The 13,721-nt window shown below is 42.9% G+C and overlaps 1 protein-coding gene across 9 annotated transcripts in view; it reads left to right on the top strand.

The window, feature by feature from the left end:
- Positions 1 to 13,721, top strand: part of FHIT (fragile histidine triad diadenosine triphosphatase) — a 1,472,419-nt gene that overhangs the window by 465,633 nt on the left and 993,065 nt on the right. Inside the window, exon 1 of one of the 9 annotated variants that reach the window (XM_073901474.1) lies at positions 6,988 to 6,992. The exons of the other annotated variants lie outside the window; for them this stretch is intronic. The gene's annotated coding sequence lies outside the window, so the exon portion shown is untranslated. Of the gene's footprint in view, positions 1 to 6,987; positions 6,993 to 13,721 lie in introns of those variants that run through there. 9 annotated transcript variants of the gene reach the window in all.

Raw genomic sequence — 13,721 nt, 5'->3', positions numbered from 1 at the left:
TGCGTCCCCTAGGTGTGGTCATTGCTCACTTCATCCATCCTTCTGGTGTCTGCTCAAATATTACCTTTGAGGAAAAGTAATATTCTCTCTTATGGAAACCTCCCACCCTCTATCCTCCGTAACTATTTTTTACGAGCATCTCAGATATTGTTGACTTGTTTATTTTCTGACTCTCCTCTAAGGTATAAGCTTCAAGGGGGTAGGTATTTTGATCTGGTCTTTGCTGTGCCCCCAAGTGCCCAAAATAATGCCTTGCAAGTAGTAGCACTTAATAAACATTGATTAAATAAGTGAAAAATTGAATGAGAACTACAAATCTAAATATTTAAGCAAGAGCTCTTGGTAACTGGCCTGAAATTAAATATTGGTGATGATGAATTCTTATTTTGTTTTCTGAACCCTAACACCCATGATTTTGACATTTTATTTCTTTGGTCAGTTTATGGTGTTGGTTCCTCTAAAGAAGCAAAGAAGTGCATGATTTCTTGGTAACCTTTTTGGGTTTGCGACCCTTACATCACATACACAGAGCATCAGCAGAACAGAATATTAGTCAAGGATCACAGTAACTGAACTTTCAAAATCAAATCTTGCCTCTCTCTTCCTGTGTCAGTAAGGAACCCAGCAGGAAACAGATGGCATATACAAATTGGGTAATTTGACTAGAGTTTAATAAAGGTACCATTTTCAAAGCACAAGGCCCTGAGTGCAGTGCCCTGAGGCTAGTAGCAGCCTTTTCTGGTACCACCCAAGGTGTGGAGAGGAGAGGAGAGGGACGGTGCCAGGGAAGGGAAGGGTACTAGAAGCCGGAGGGGGTGCTGTGGGACAGGCCACCTGGCAGAGGCCATTTGACCAATCAGCAGTCTGTGGTTGAGGGATACAGCGGGCCTGTGATACGCCCCGGGGAGATGCTGAGGGAATAAAGATACCAACTCCCTCATCTCCCTTCCTCTAATCTCCAGCTGGGGATTTCCATTGGCCAAATGCAAGTGGAAGTCAGAAGCCAAGGGAAGCCTTGGCTGCAACCTACAGAAGCCAGCCTCTGAGGGAGACAACAGGATAGGAAAGGGTGGAGGGTAGATTGGGAGAGCAAATGGCAGGCATCTAGTAGAACATCCAAGTACTGTCTCCCAGCTGCAGCCTGTTCTCCCATTTCCCCACTAGTCTTCTTGTCCATTCTTCACACAACAGATGAAGTAAAACCCTCAATCTGTGTGTGTTGGACCCCTGTTTAAGACCCAGTCACTTGACAGCTTTCACTGAGCTTGGAATAAAATCCAGACCCACTCTAGTAGTGTACAAGAGGGACTGAATTGCTCTTACCCCCCTCCCCTCAAATTATACTATGCACCGCCATCTTGGCTTGCTCTACCCACTCACAGTGCGGGCTAACCCTTCTTGGCATAAATGAAACTCATTATCCTCACTGGACCCTCTGCCTGGAACACCCTTTCCTTATCCCCTTACACCATTGACTCCTTGTCATGAGTTACATCTTATCCTTTAAACATCAACACCTCAGGGAGCCCCCACTCCCCATATAAAGGATGTCTTTTGTTTATTCTTTATCAGGCACCCCAATATTTGCTTCACAACAGCTATCAAAAATTGTAAGTGGTCCCTCCCTCTCTCCCTCCTTTGCTTCGTTGAGTCTGTCTCTAAACAAAGGAAAGCAAGTTTCATTTAAGCATGAGCCTTCTCTGTCTTGTTTACTGTGTCATCCTCAGAGTTCAAAACTATTTCTGGCCTGGGTGGTTTCTCAATAAATATTTGGTGATTGAGTGAACAATCCATTTCTGCAGTAATAAAAAAAGGGGGGTTACCTCTAAGCTTCTCTTGAATGCATTTGAATTTCCATCTCTCTAGTAGCTGCAGGATCTCAAACATATTGGTAAGTGCTTAATATATATTTGAATAAAATACCCTTATTAGCAACAGGGCTGGTTTGCTATGGCTTAGCAGATTGTTTTCTATGGTTGGCGTGCTATGTCTTTAACAAAATTAAGCTAAAAAAATGAACAACACCCCCTCCCTAATCTGTAGCTGCACAGCATAGCTAATTACCGGCATTGACCATCTAGGTGATTTATTGGAAGGTGGCATTAGTTATTGACTAAACTTGAGCTTTAGAGCTCGAAAGACCTGGCCAAACTTCATTTAAGCCAGTCACTAGCTGGGCAAGACTGTAGACCTTTCTGAGCCTGTTTCCATGTCTGTAGCCTAATCCCTAGAGCTGTTATGGAGTTACAGGTGATAGAGATCCTCCTCTTTTCTGTGCCCATCACTTACCCTTCAATACAAAAAGCAGGCTCAGTCTCCCCCTTCTCTCCTTAGGCTGCTGCTTCCTCAGTAGCTTCTCCGCAGTCCATTTTATTAGTCTTTGGATCTCATGCCCGTATTCTGGTTATTGGGAATTCTGCTGGAAGGCTTTCCTGTCCACGCTTCTCTTTATAAAGTTGAATTTGCTCTCTGGTGGAAGCAGCCTGGAGTGCGGTTGTGCCTGTGACAAATGACACACCTATCAGGCTTTTCAGCCAGCATCATATTTGCCAGACAAATGTAGACAGCACTTTCATGCAGCGAAGCACTTTGTTAGTACTTTGAGCCTCTGAGGGACAATTTGAGTTGGAAAAAAAAGGCATTGAAACCTTGTACAATACTCACCCCATTACACAAGGAAAACCAAATAAGTTTATCTGACAAAAAGGTATGGGTACGCTTTTGAGAAAAGAAGTGCAAGCCACAGGGCGCTCTTGCTTCTCAACAGAGAGACAAGATGCCTGGAAGTTTTATCTTTTGTTTATTTCTTTTTAGTTAAGTTTAACTAATATGCTTTGAATGCGTTTTCTGTGCCAGGCACTTTTTCTTTACTGCTTTCGATGGATTTAGAACTATTAAGATTGTAAAGTAAAAAATATTTCGGTGCAGGCAGCTCTTGCTAAGATCTGACCAAAGAATGGGATATTTTATTGGCAGTTTGGAAATTCATTGGTACTATAGGTGCAATCTGGCAAAATTAAATTGCTAAAACATGAAATAATTGTCTGGAGTCTGCTTCCTTAAGAGATTCACATCAGTTCCACTCAAACCTATATATTTAGCTTGTACTCTTGATATATGCTGAATAAAATAGATAAGGGTATACTCCCTGCCCTCCCGGGCCTTATTGTCAGGCTCAATGTTCCTTAACTCTTTTGACCGATGTCCTTTTTTTTTTTTTTTTTAAGATTTATTCATTTACTTGAGAGAGAGAGACAGCATGAGTGGGAGGGTCATAGGGAGAGAGAGAATCTCAAGCTGACTCCCCACTGAGCAGGGAGCCCAATGGGGGATCCTGAGATCACAACCTGAGCCAAAACCAAGAGTCAGACAACCGACTGAGCCACCCGGGCACCCTGACCAGTGTCCATCTTTTCTAAATATCAATACCTTAGGTCCTTCTTATACATTATTTGAAACTTAAAATAAGCCGAAGTTGAAGATTGGTAGGCAAAGACCTGTTTTATTTTCAAGTTATATGTGCCACACATTTATCTGAGTCTTTCTGAGACATACTGATCTAACTGGTGATGTGAGACACACATATACACCACACCCATTTACACGTGTGTCATGGACCCTTAAGCTTCACATGTTCAGTAGCAACTGGAGGATACAAATTCGTGGTTTCATGGGTCTAATGCAGGTCACACAGTTGCTGTCGTCTTAACTTTCTTAATTGAGCCCACATTTAAAACTGGGATATTTCACATAAAATGCAGATATTTGGCTTCTGTTAAGACACCAGAAGATGGACTGGCAGTGGGCCTGCATTCCCATATGGCAGCAGCAGGCTGGGGCTGACTGGTTGCTACCCCTTCAGGCGAGGCTTCGCCTTCTGGTGGCCATGTCTCCTTGGCTCAGCATGGAAGGCTTACGTCTGAAACGTGGCTTCCTTTGCACAAAGGAGTGCGCACAAAGGAGGCACATAATGCCTCCATCTTCTGGAAGACTCAAGTTTGTGAACTCTGGTGGAGTCCAGGGAGGGGAGGGAGGTTGAAGGATTTTCATCTACAGGGTAGACGGACCTTGAGATACCGGTAGGATTTATATAGCTGAAGAAGTGTGCGTGTGTGGGAGGGGGTCATTCCAGGCAAGAAACTAAATTTGATGCTGAATGCCACCAGTGGGTGTGATGGTTTGTGAGATTTACTCCCAGTAGTTTTTCTCTAATAATATTTAAATTGCTTAAGGAGGAAGATGACTTACTTTTTTTTTTTTTAATGAAAGCAGATCTAAGGTTAAAATTCTTCCTTCCTTGCAGCCTTGCAATCTGATATGCCTTCTTGAGAGGAAAGAAAAGGGAGAAGGTATAGCTAGCTAAGAGCCAGGAATTGGGCATAGCTAAGGTTGCAATAACGGGTGACTGTCAGGCTTATGAATTCACCAATTAAAATTGTGTGTGTGTATGTAGTGAGGGGTATATGTGTGTGTGTGTGTGTGTGTGTATGTATGTGTGTGTAGAACATCTGTGTTCAGAACACCTGTACCACTACAGCAAGCATTAGATTTGTCTGAGAAAATAAGGCTAAAAAGTGCCATTCATTGTATATCTCCCAAAAGATAGTAGTTGAGCCAGTACTTTCTTTTTTTCCTTCAAGATTATTTATTTATTTATTTGACACAGAGAGAGAGCGAGAACATAAGCACGGGGAGCAGGAAAGGGAGAAGCAAGGCTCCCTGCTGAGCAGGGAGCCCGATGTGGGACTCAATGCCACGACCCTGGGATCATGACCTGAGCGGAAGGCAGACACTTAACCAGCTGCACCACCCAGGCGCCCTGAGCCAGTACTTTCTCTACAAAAGCAAGAGGGCCTAGAAAAAGAGTAAGAGATGGTGAGTTTGACCAAGATGCCTTCAAGGGAAGGAGTTCTGTCATCAGTGATACTCAGTATCTTGCTCTATTCCCAGACCAACCTTTCCTTATGCTTAGGATTTTCCTGGCTAACATCACCCTTAAGATGATGCCTCCAAAAAGCTACTTTGGGGATAAAATTACATCTATGAGTCGTAACATATTTACATTTGAAGACTTGTCCCTATTTTTCAGTGTAACTAACCTTTGCCCTTCAGGCAGAGGACTGAGGAAGGGGGTAGAGTGAGGAGGGTTTGTCATGTTTTGTTTTGATATTGTTGGGGAATTTCAAATGGAGATGTTTTATTTTTCTGGCAAGGCCAGATCCCTTGTATAGTTGACTGTTTCCTTGGTCTTCAGAAGGCCCATCATAAGGATTTATTTGTGTAAAATTGAAAACAGATCTCCTTCCGAAGGAAAGCCCCTTTTATTGATCCTGACCTTTTCCTTTTGCTGGTAAAGACTTGAGTTGCCTTTTAAACAACTGGAAATCACTGTCTTTCTTTTTCTTATAATCTTTCATTTACCCTGTTCAGAGGCCTTCCATTCTGAAAAATAAATTTCCTATGGAAATCGTAAAAAAGCACTACTCAGGGAAGAGTTAGGAACATAGAACACTCTTAACAAATCACCAGTGTGGCTTGTGAAGGGCAGGTCAACACTTGATTTCCCCTGCCTTGCCTGCTTTTAACTCGCCTCTCCTCCATTATTTCCATCTGTAGCTTGTGAGGTCCCACAAGAGGTACTTTAGAACTTTATTTCATTTAGTGGTGCCCTGAGAAAACTTGAAGCACTGAATTGGGATTATATTAGCTGGAAGAATCAAGAAATTAATTTCCTTCAAGAGAAGAATGGCATGTCTGTCCAAACAGAATATTGCTTAATGTAATAGAACTCCCAAATGAAATTGGGGAGCGGATCTTTCCCTAACCTGGGGGATGTGAGATTATTGAATTCTGGATTCCTGTATAAATTAACATCTGAACGAATGGATCTGCCCCCCCTTTCCCTGCCCCCGCCAGCCATTCTCTCCTTTTTTCTGTGCCTTCTGCTTGGGAGTGTTTCTGTCCCCCACCAGAGGGCCGCACGTCTTCAGCCAGCTCTGTCAGGGAATAAAGGAATTAATGGATCGGAACTTAATCCATAACTCCCTAACTCTGAGGCTTTATTTTTTTTAATAGTTCATAAACTTCTTATTTTCCTTTTTAGCCTAGATTTCCTCTTCGGTGAAAGAGAGAGTTTTGCCAGCCTTTGGCTCTGCCTCATAAAAACTTGTTAAAGGACAATGCTAGGTTGTGAGACTGCCTGTAATTCACCCTCATATAATATTCCAGAACTATCCCAGAGTTTGTGTCTGAATTTGTTCTAATAAAAAGAACCCCGGGGTCAAGAACACAACTCCTTCCAGATGGATTAATTTATACATTCTTAAAGAGCTAGAAGGCCAATGGATATTGCTTCTCTTATAGCTGTCACAAATAATATTATTGGGAGCATGACAGAAGCCTAACAGGATACACAGAGATCTCTATTTTGACATTTTTAAAGTGACATAGGAGGGTTTGTAATTTTTCCAAATAACTAAATTAAGTGTCTGTCTTTCCGAATTAAACTCTCTGCGGGCTCTGTTGTGTCATCTTTTGCCCTCCTCTGGGTAACAGAATTGGGAGATAAATCAGTAACTGATTTCTCAGAGGGAAGCTTTGAGAAACATGTTTTATAGGTCATGCATGCCCTCCACAAGCTTTCTAACCACCAACAGGCACAAATGGGGGGATTTTGAGACAGTGGCTGTCAGGTGGTGGAAGCTCCAAGAGTGGAATTTATCCAGAGCTGTGGGTCTGAAGAGTTTGCAAGGTCAAAGCCAAAAAGTAACCCTTGTTGAGAACCTGGAGTGGGATCTCATAGGTTACCACTGAGGTGTCCTTTTCCATCAGAGACAGGCTGGGAAGCCCCTTCTGAACCCAGGCTCCTTCTGCTTTTCATTCTTCATGCACAGCCTCCTCTAAGGGCACAAAGGCCTCAGTTTAACGTACTTCCGATGAGAAATCCAGTACATGGCTGATTCCCTTCTGGGATTTCACATTTATCTGTTGGGGTAAGTACAAAACCAAAACATGGTGTATAATTTGTGTGATTTCTTCCCGAAGTATACTTTTTCTTTTCTGAAGGGAAATATTCATTGCCTAATGCATTTTCCCCCCAAAGTGAGAAAGGCTTTTCCCCCTCCTTGATTATTGATATGTCTTTAGGATAAACTAAAGAAAAGCGTTGGACTCACCTGAAATTTAAATAGTCAGAGGTATTTACATTTTGTAAATTTCTTTCCAAATGTCTCCCTATGCATGAATATAGAAACATACTCACTTTTATGTAATATGTATGCTATTCCACATGTAATTCTGTAAACTAGTTTTGTTTTTGTTTTTCTTTTTTTGACCTAATATCATCTTTCTAGGTTGATAAATGTGCATCGACATCATCATTTTAAAAGGCTGCACTGTATTCCATTTTATAGGTATACCACATTTATTTAGCCAATCCCCTGTTGATGGACATTAAGATTATTTCTGATTTTTCAGTATTATAAAGAACAATGGAATAAATGTCCTCATACATACAACTTTATGGACTTGACAAGTTGTTCTCTTGATATATAATCCCAGAAATGACATTTTTATATAAAATATAACATTAAAAATTTTATGAAACTTGCTTCCATTCCTTTCGGGATGGAAACATCACCAACTCTGAGTATTGTACATCTAAAGGTGCCAGCCTGAAAGGTACAGAAAAATGGTTCATTGTGATTTCTGCTTAAATTTCTTTGGTTAATAATGAGATTAAACATTTTCCCATTGACCATTTCTATTTACTTTTTTGTGAATTATATATTCATATTTTTGCCTGTTTTTTGTTAGGCTTTTGCATTTTCTTATTTTGCTTGCAACAGCTTTCTGTACATTCTGGATTTATGGGATTCTCGTGTAGCATGTGGACACCAGAAGCTTGTCAGGGACAGTTGCTTGGCTGGGGGACTCTGTCACCAGGAGTGAAGTGGGAAGAAGACCCTGTAGTTAGGCCATTCAGGGCTACCTCAGTTTCCCCCAGATGTCGAGGCAGCACAAAATAGTGGTCCTTAATTTTAGGCCTTATACTACAACTGTCTCTGAGCGATGATGCCCCCAATTTAGTGGCTTCTTCTCAGTCCTCATTGTCTTTGACTGAGTTCATCCTCTTCATTCCAGAAAATTCTTTCCCCCCACTGGCCTCCTTACCATAGCCCTTGTTCAGGGAGGCAGCATGGCATGAATGAGATGCTCCCTGAGTCTGACAAACATTATTATGATCCCACCTCTGTCTCTTGCTAGCTGTATGGACTTGGGCAAGACATATTACTTCTCAGCCCCTGTTTTTATAAAATAAGATAGTAACTACCTCATGGAATAACATGTAAAGAATTCCTGGCATTGTGTCTGGTTCATATTGAGCATTTAGTCTTTAATTCTTTTGTACCTTTTACTTGTTCATCTGCAGATTCCTGCCATCTAAATGTGATTGTTAACTGAGATTTGTTGCATTACCTTCCAACGCTCTTCCTCTGTTCTTCAGCCCTCGAAGGGAAAGCCGGCTACTTTTCCTGTGGCTCTGTTTGCACTTGGGGGCAAATAACTCCCAGGTTCCATATCTTGCACTCATTGCTCTCTGGTTCCCTGGGCCCACATTTCTAGCTGTTTCTTAAGAGATTCTTCCCTGTAGTGTCTTATTTAGCATGTTTTTAAAAAATTTTTTTTAGATTTATTTATTTTAGAGAGAGAGAGAGAGGAGGGGAGGGACAAAGGGAGAGACAGAAACCCAAGCAGACTCTGTGCTTAGTGGAGCTGGATGCAGGGCTCAATCTCACGACTCCGAGATCATAACCCTGAGATCATGACCCTGAAGATCACTACCTGAACCAAAACCAAGAGTCGGATGCTTAACCAACTGAGCCACCCAGGTGCCCCTTATTTAGCACGTTTAAAAATTTTCTCCTCAAACCAGTACCTTCTCCTGGCTGGCTTTGTCATTAGTGTCCCTGTATCTTGGCTTAATATTCTTTTTTTTTTTTTTAAGATTTTATTTATTTGACACAGAGAGAGAGACAGCGAGAGAGGGAACACAAGCAGGGGGAGTGGGAGAAGCAGGCTTCCCGCTGAGCAGGGAGCCCGATGCGGGGCTCGATCCCAGGACCCCGGGATCATGACCTGAGCTGAAGGCAGATGCTTAATGACCGAGCCACCCACGCACCCCTTGGCTTAATATTCTTAAATCACTTTTTGTTGCTTTCTCTTTCAGACCCACAGAAACGCAGCTGTCAAGGACTGTTGGTTTCTTCGCTCAGTTTGCTTGCATCTCTCATTTCTACTCCAAGAAATCAGTGCCTTTCGTGTTAGAAAGTCGCACATTGAGTTGGTTTCTGTCTCTTGTCTTCCCGATCCAGTCTATGCCCACCCTTATTGTCTCAAAGGTTCCCCTCCGATCATGTTTCCTCTACTGTAATGCCACCAGCAGCTCCCCAGCCTGACACGCAGGGTCCCTGCAATGAAGTCACAGCTCACTTCCCAGCATTAGGGTCTCCAGCGTCCCTACATTCTGTCAGCTTCATCTTTCCAAAAAAATTTTAGTCCCCAGCCCACGGGTTGCACCGAAGTGCCTTTGTGTATTTGTCTATGTTTTCATAGGTGGGATACCCACCTTCCCATTCTCAGAGTTTTGAAATCTTGTATTCAGAATTCAAATCCTGGTTTTTGCTGGCTACCAGCTATGTGACCTTGAAAAATCACTTAGCCTCTCTGCACTTGGGTTCCTTATTTGTCAATGCGGATACAGTGATCATGCCGCAGGACTGATGATGACAACGACTAACACAGCGCCCGTGACACAGACACTCATGGGGTTGTAATTGCTGCTGTAGCTCTTATCATCCCGGACTGAAGTCATCCGTTTTCTCTGAATGCCGATTTTCGTACTCTCGAGGCACTAGTTTTATATTGCCTTGTGCTGTGTTCTACTTCAAATGGTTGTGGCTTCGCTAACTGTACTGAAAGTTCCTTCGGGTTGGGCATTGAGTATAGTATTTCTTTATTCATTCACCGGAGATTGGTTGGGCACTTTGTATGTATCTCATGGTGAGCTAGAAGCAGGGGAGACAAAAATGACAAAGACTTAATCCCTGCCATCAAAAAGCTTGCACACCATCAATTATCATCAGTGCTACCTCCAGGTGGTTGAGATAAGCCCAGGGAGAACCTGGAGCTGGGGCACCTGACTCAGCTCAGAATCCAGGATGGTGTTCTGAGGAGGTAACATCTGAGCTGAGGAAGGGTGGTAGGAATTAGGCAGGAGCAGCTGGGGAGGGCAGTGCTACAGAATGAGTGAGGGAGAGCATTCAGTGCAGAAAGCAACGTGTTTACAGACACAAAGGGGAAGCAGAATGGGGTCTTTGGTGAACTGCCTGAACAACATGTGATCTTGGTTTTGAAGGAGAGCTAGCAGGAGATAAAACCAGGCAGGTAAGCAAAGCTAGATCATGAGGAGTTTTTCAATCCCTTCTACCTGAATAGTAGTTCCTGGTACAGCGCCTGCATCTGGTAGGTTCAGCGGATATGTTTCTGGCCTGACGAGTAGATGCACGTGATTTAGTCTCAGAGCGTTTACGGTCAAGGAAACCCATTCGACAAGAGAACAGAGATTCAAAATTGCTCTCTTTCATAGTTTCTAAGAAATATAAGACTTCAGGCCACATTTATAAACAAACAAACGAACTTCTGCTTTTATGCACTTCCCTATCTTTCATTACACTGATGTCTCTTCTTTCTTAAAAGTAAAACCAAACCAGAAAACATTCTCTCCTCCAGCAGCTGAGCCGCTTTGTCCTTCCTCTTCCCCTTTTCATGTTCCCTCAGACTCTGTGGTGCTGGTTGGACTTAACCTCTCCCCAACTCCCCTCTCCACTTCTACAGAAGTCTAGAGAAACTGGCAGAAACAGGGCTCTCCTCAGGTGACCATAGGTTAAGAATGATTGTCCAAATACCTGTGAGAAATGAAGAAGCCATTCTGTGGAAGAACCAGGGGCCACTGTGGCCACTCCCAGAGCCCTGCATGTGGTGAGTTGAGCCTACCTCAGAAACTCACCTTTTCATTTTAAAAAAGAAATTTGTTCATTCAGGATTCTGTTTTCTGCCTCTTCCCCACCCTTTCATTATTTCTCCCAAACCTTGAATCATAAACTTCTAGAGAGCACTGTGAATAATTTATATCCTTTTATTACTCATTGCTTAACTCCCTTTGGGGGAAATGAAGAGAAACATTTGTCTTTTGCTGTTTACTGTCCCGTGGACTGAAACCACGTCAGCTGCAGGCAATAGCAGAGATTTATGACCACAGGAGCTGTCATTATGGAACAGTTGATTGACCCATAGTTTTGATTAATCAAAATATTTTTTTTTAAATCAGGAGCCGTGCGAATGACACTAGAATGGAAATTCAACATTTTACCCACTTCCACTGAAACTACTTGTTATCTATCATCTTTCTATTCAGTGCTCAATGGTGAGCATTTTCTTCCCTGCCTATTTAATTGGTTTTCCTGTGGAGTCTTTCTCAGATTTTGTAAATTCAAATAGAGAGCTATGATGACTCTGAGTGCAGAGTGGTACCCTGCTACAGGGGACATGGGAACATAGACATGCTCAGGTTCTGTTTGGTTTGGTCTTTCTTAATGTCTTTACTCAGCTTCACAGAACCAGAGATTACAGTTAGGTCCGGTCTTGGGCCATTGAGATGCCTCTGGCACATTGGGTTGATCCCTCAGCAGATCTTGTTAGAATGGCTCAGCTTCACTCCATCAAGTCTGGTACCATACCATCCAAGACAAAATTGCTATCTCACCAAAACTTCCGTAGTCTAACAGAGCTGGACTAACTGGCCTACCCTTGACCCATTCTGCGTGCCCTCTACCCAAATCTATTTTTTTCAAGCATAAATATGATCGCATCAACTACTACCACTACTCCCTGCTTGAACACCTCTAAACGGCTTCCCATTGCTCAAAATCCTTGAAGTGGTTCAAAAGGCCTTGCATGGTCTCCACTAACACTCTGTCCTTATTGCTCAGTCCCTTGGATTCTTCATTCCAATCACACTGGCCTTGACTTAGTCCCTATATTCATTCTGCTCAGTCTCCTACAGGGCTTTTGCACATCTTGTTCCTACAGCCTAGAAATATCAGCTCAAGTGTTTTTACTTCTGAGATACTTTCTCTGCCTCTCTTCTCCCTAGCTGAACTATTTCTTTGTTATAGATCCTCTGGCACTAACTACCTCTCCTTATACACCTTTCAGAGGTCAGTTATATTTGTGAGGTCTTTGATTAAGATTTGCCTCCCCTGGGGTTCTTTGAGGGAAGGGCCCATCTTTGTTCTGACTCACCTTGGTATCACCATCACCTAGCATGATGCCTCATTCTTAGGAAGTGCTCAGTAATGTGTATTGCATGACTGGATGAATTAATGGACTCGAGTATAGGTTTCATCAGATCATGGGCTTTACCTTGTCTTTGAGGAATGGATCTAGTTGACAAGAAATCCAGATGCATCTCCACTGTAACAGCCAAGAGTTAAAATGTACTCAGATGCAGGAAAGCTAGAAGCAGCCTATAGTGGCCAACTGCTTCCATTTCTTTCTGTTTAAAATGTGGGACGCCATTGATGATACTAGTTTTGGGTGGACATAAGAACAGTCTCTCTGGGGCTCCTGGGAGGTTTTTCTATTGTTATCGGGTTTACAGCTATAGAACATATATTTTTCTCTCCTGTTTCCTTGTTTTTCAGAGATTGTCATGCATTCCCTATTAAAATGAAGTTGTGGATGCTTTTAACAAGTTGTGTACAAATGAGTTTTGGTTGTTTCACTGACCCATCCCAGTTAATTCGCCCCCTTGTCTTAATCCTATGTGCCCAGGAAACGGAAATAATTCACTTGGGCAGAGGGATGCAACTCTTGGGCATAGCATGGGGTGTTTTTTTTTTTTTTTTTTTTCCTGAATATTACCTCCTTTATCCAAGGGAGAGAAGTAAATGGTCTCAACAAGGAAAAGGCATGTTTTGGGTCTGGAGGCTGCCAGGGAAGGCAGGAGAGGAGAATTTTGCCAGGCATTGAAAGAGTAGCTTTCCTGGTCTCAGGTCAGAACATGTGTCCACGTCTCTGGGCAGATTTGGTTTAAGACCAGAACAAATAGCTCCCCTTCTATGGGTTCTGACCTCTGGGTTGAAGAAAAGTAACTAAGCCAGTCCAACTGCAACTGCTGGGGAAGTCATTGTTCTCTCCAGCCTTCTGGGAGCCCCAAATAATTAGCTGTGCAAAGAGCAAGTTGGAAGCAGAATTCCCCTCTAGGGTTTTCCATGTCCAGCGAAACAAAGCGAGCTGAGCTGAAGACAAATAAGGCCCGTGACAGAGAGTGAGTGCCAAGTCTCCTTCCTCCTTCCTTGCTTCTGTTCTGGTTCTCCTGATCTGAGTCCTCAGCTTGTTGGCTCGTAATTGCCCCTGGGCCTTCATCATGTGTAGCTGGAGGGAGTTTTCTCTTAATAAGGAAGCCAGTGGGCCATTCTTTTGGGACTTGGGAGGGCTCTGGAGGAGCACGTTGGCCTGTGGAGAGAGATCTCATGTCCTCCCCATTTTTCTGATGTTTTCAGAAAGAAGCCGGAAATCTGGACTTTTGTGTGAAGTCACCCAATTTAGTATTTTGCTACATGTTTTGTTTTGCTTATAAAAAATGTGCAGGCCAAACA

Source organism: Callorhinus ursinus, unplaced genomic scaffold (assembly GCF_003265705.2).
Source record: "Callorhinus ursinus isolate GAN/ISIS: 27379988/994484 unplaced genomic scaffold, GSC_fseal_2.0 scaffold15, whole genome shotgun sequence".
NCBI classification, from domain to species: Eukaryota; Metazoa; Chordata; class Mammalia; order Carnivora; family Otariidae; genus Callorhinus; species Callorhinus ursinus.
Note: the sequence above shows the minus strand (reverse complement) of the source record. Positions and strands in the feature narration are given on the sequence as shown.